The following is a 4,759-nucleotide window of genomic DNA, read 5'->3' as shown; positions in this document are numbered from 1 at the left end:
CCTCATTACTTCCCCTCTCCTCCCCTTTCCCTCTCTCTCTCACCTCTTCCCTCTCCCCATTTCCTGTCCCTCTCCTCCCCTTTCCCTCTCTCTCTCATCTCTTCCCTCTCCCCATTTCCTGTCCCTCTCCTCCCCTTTCCCTCTCTCCCTCATCTCTTCCCTCTCCCCATTTCCTGTCCCTCTCCTCCCCTTTCCCTCTCTCTCATCTCTTCTTCCCTCTCCCCATTTCCTGTCCCTCTCCTCCCCTTCCCCTCATTACTTCCCCTCTCCTCCCCTTTCCCTCTCTCTCTCATCTCTTCCCTCTCCCCATTTCCTGCCCCTCTCCTCCCCTTTCCCTCTCTCTCATCTCTTCCCTCTCCCCATTTCCTGTCCCTCTCCTCCCCTTTCCCTCTCTCTCATCTCTTCCCTCTCCCCATTTCCTGTCCCTCTCCTCCCCTTCCCCTCATTACTTCCCCTCTCCTCATTTCCTGTCCCTCTCCTCCCCTTTCCCTCTCTCTCTCATCTCTTCCCTCTCCCCATTTCCTGCCCCTCTCCTCCCCTTCCCCTCATTACTTCCCCTCTCCTCCTCTCCCCATTTCCTGTCCCTCTCCTCCCCTTCCCCTCATTACTTCCCCTCTCCTCATTTCCTGTCCCCCTCCTCCCCTTTCCCTCTCTCTCTCATCTCTTCCCTCTCCCCATTTCCTGTCCCTCTCCTCCCCTTCCCCTCATTACTTCCCCTCTCCTCCCACCATACATTGTATCCATGTAGAGAATGTAAAATGTGTTCCGTGTCTCAATCAAGTCCAATTTCAGGTCCTTCAGTTCCATTACAGCTGAAACCGTCATCTACTGTCACTCTACTCTACCTTCCTCTGCACTTTACATTAGCCTTGTGTGTGTGTGTGTGTGTGTGTGTGTGTGTGTGTGTGTGTGTGTGTGTGTGTGTGTGTGTGTGTGTGTGTGTGTGTGTGTGTGTGTGTGTGTGTGTGTGTGTGTGTGTGCGTGTGTGTGTGTGTGTGTGCGTGTGTGTGTGCCATGTGTGCATATGTGTGTTGTGAGGGGGTGAGGGGGGGAGCTTACGGAGACACAGAGAGCTAATACCCTCATATACCCATTACAGCTAAAAGCATTGCATATGCCCTCAGATAGCCTCACTGTACTCTCCTCTACCTGGCCTGTGTAGCAGGGATGGGAGAACTTACACCACATGACCAGAAGTATGTGGACACCTGCTCGTCCAACATCTCATTCCAAAATCATGAGCATTAATATGGAGATGGTCCCCTCTTTGCTGCTATAACAGCCTCCACTCTTCTGGGACGGCTTTCCACTAGATGTTGGAACGTTGCTGCAGGGACTTGCTTCCATTCAGCCACAAGAGCATTAGTGAGGTCAGGCACTGATGTTTGGTGATGAAGCCTGGCTCACAGACAGCATTCCAAATCATCCCAGATGTGTTCGATGTGGTTGAGGTCAGGACTCTGTGCAGGCTAGTCAAGTTCTTCCACACTGATCTCAAGAAACAATTTCTGTATGGACCTCACTTTGTGCATTGTCATGCTGAAACAGGAAAGGTTCTTCCCCAAACTGTTGCCAAAAAGTTGGAAGCACAGAATCGTCTATGTCATTGTATGCTATAGCGTTACGATTTCCCTTCCCTGGCACTAAGGGACCTAGCCTAAACCATGACAAACATAACCAGACCATTACTCCTCCTCCACCAAACTTTACAGTTGGCACTATGCAGTTGGGCAGGTAGCGATCTCCTGGCATCCACCAAACCCAGATTCATCCATCAGACTGCCAGATGGTGAAGCGTGATTTATCAACCCAGAGAACGAGTTTCCACTGCTCCAGAGTCCAATGGTGGTGAGCTTTACACTCCAGATGATACTTGGCATTGCGCATGGTGATCTTAGGCTTGTGTGCGGCTGTTCAGCCTCATACACTTTCATGAAGCTCCCGAAAAAAACTGTTATTGTGCTGACGGTGCTTCCAGAGGCAGTTTGGAACTTGGTAGTGAGTGTGGCAACCAAGAACTACGTGCTTCAGCACTTGGTGGTGTAAGGTCCTGGGTGTCGTGAGGATGAAATCAGGCGCAGGAAAGCAGAGTTCAATAAAGTGCTTTTTTTTAATGCGGTGAACTACGGTCACCCCACTTACGGGTGCTCAAACCAAATGCCCCAGACACAGGGAAACGAAAACAGTCTAGCACTAAATACACAAACATGTACATCTATTGCAAACACCAGGGTTATAATACTCAATCCCGCACAAAGAACCAGGCGGGCTGGCTGACTAATAAAGCCTCACTAATTATAACTCAAAACAGGTGTACTCAATAAACACATAACCGCCGAGCGCCACCCGAACGGGAAGGGGAGCCACCTTCGGTCGGAGTCGTGACAGGTGGGCACGTTCTGTGAGCTTGTGTGGCCTACCACTTTGCGGCTGAGCCGTTGTTGCTCCTAGATGTTTCAACATCACAATACAACTGCAGTTACTTACAGTTGACCGGGGCAGCACTATCAGGGCAGAAATTTGAAGAACTGACTTGTTGGAAAGGTGTCATCCTATAACGGTGCCACGTTGAAAGTCAATAAACTCTTCTGTAAGGCCATTCTACTGCCAATGTTTGTCTATGGAGATTGCATGGCTGTGACCTCAAATCAAATCCAACTTTATTTGCTACATGTGCCGAATACAAAAAGTGTATACTTTACCGGAAAATGCAGTGCCTTGCAAAAGTATTCACCCCCTTGGTGTTTTTCCTATTCTGTTGCATTACAACCTGTAATTTCAATTGATTTTTATTTGGATTTCATGTAATGGACATACAAAAAATAGTCAAAATTGTTGAAGTGAAATGAATTACTTGTTTAAAAAATTCAACAAAAAAATACTTTCACCTCCTTTGCTATGAAGCCCCTAAATAAGATCTGGTGTAATCAATTACCTTCAGAAGTCACTTAATTAGTTAAATAAAGTCCACCTGTGTGCAATCTAAGTGTTACATGATCTTCACATGATCTCAGTATATATACACCTGTTTTGAAAGGCTCCAGTGTCTGCAACACCACTAAGCAAGGGGCACCACCAAGAAAGACCAAGGAGCTCTCCAAACAAGTCAGAGTTGTGGAGAAGTACAGATCAGGGTTGAGTTATAAAAAAATATCCACAACTTCGAACATCCCACGGAGCACAATTAAATCCATTATTAATAAACGGAAAGAAAATGGCACCACAACAAACCTGCCAAGAGAGGGCCACCCACCAAAACTCACAGACCAGGCAAGGAGGGTATTAATCAGAGAGGCAACAAAGAGACCAAAAGATAATCCTGAAGGAGCTGCAAAGCTCCACAGCGGAGATTGGAGTATCTGTCCGTAGGACCACTTTAAGCCGTACACTCCACAGAGCTGGGCTTTACGGAAGAGTGGTCAGAAAAAGCCATTGCTTAAAGAAAGAAATAAGCAAACACATTTGATGTTCGCCAAAAGGCATATGGAAGACTCCCCAAACACATGGAAGAAGGTACTCTGGTCAAATGAGACTAAAATGGAGCTTTCTAGCCGTAAAAAAATACGCTATGTCTGGCACAAACCCAACACCTCCCATCACCCCGAGAACACCATCCCATGAAGCATGGTGGTGGCAGCATCATGCTGTGGGGATGTTTTTCACCAGGAGGGACTGGGAAACTGGTCAAAATAGAAGGAATGATGGATGGCACTAAATACAGGGAAATTCTTGAGTGAAACCTGTAGATTCACCTTCCAGCAGGACAATGACCCTAAGCATACTGCTAAAGCAACACTCAAATGGGGACACATTTAAATGTTGTGGAATGGCCTAGTCAAAGCCCAGACCTCATCCAATTGAGAATCTGTGGTATGACTTAAAGATTGCTGTACAGGAGGAGTTGAAGCAGTTTTGCCTTGAAGAATGGGCAGAAATACCAGTGGCTAGATGTGCCAAGCTTATAGAGACATACACCAAGAGACTTTCATCTGCAATTGCTGCAAAAGGTGGCTCTACAAAGTGTTGACTTTGAGGGTGAATAGTTATGCGCGCTCAAGTTTTCTGTTTTTTGTCTTATTTCTTGTTTGTTTCACAATAAAAAATATTTTGCATCTTCAAATGACACAAACCCCTGAAAAACCTATTTTAATTCCAAGTTGTAAGACAACAAATAGGAACAATGCCAAGGGGGTGAATACTTTCGCACTGTACAAGCCCTTAACCAACAGTTCAGTGCAAGAAGAAAAAATTATGAAAGTAAAATAAAAAAGAATAGTAACACAATAATAATAATAATAACAACGAGGCTACATACAGGGGGCGCTGGTACTGAGTCAGTGTACGGGGGTACAGGCTAGTTTAGGTAATCTGTACATGTAGGTGGTGTCACGTTCTGCCCTTTATTTCCGTTGTTTTGTATTTATTTAGTATGGTCAGGGCGTGAGTTGGGTGGGCAGTCTATGTTTGTTTTTCTATGATTTGGTGATTTGTATGTTTCGGCCTAGTATGGTTTTCAATCAGAGACAGGTGTCATTAGTTGTCTCTGATTGAGAATCATACTTAGGTAGCCTTGGTTGCACTGTTTGTTTGTGGGTGATTGTCTATGTTGATTGCTTGTGTCAGAACAGTTCTCATTTAGCTTCACGGTCGTTATTTGTTTATTGTTTTTGTATTCAGTGTTCAGTTCTTTCTTTAATTAAATATCAAGATGAACACAAACCACGCCGCGTTTTGGTCCGCCTTTCCTTCAACAGAAGAA

The sequence above is a fragment of the Oncorhynchus nerka genome, linkage group LG12 (genome assembly GCF_034236695.1).
Source record: "Oncorhynchus nerka isolate Pitt River linkage group LG12, Oner_Uvic_2.0, whole genome shotgun sequence".
NCBI classification, from domain to species: Eukaryota; Metazoa; Chordata; class Actinopteri; order Salmoniformes; family Salmonidae; genus Oncorhynchus; species Oncorhynchus nerka.
The sequence above is the reverse complement of the archived record's forward strand: the minus strand, read 5'-3'. Positions refer to the sequence as shown.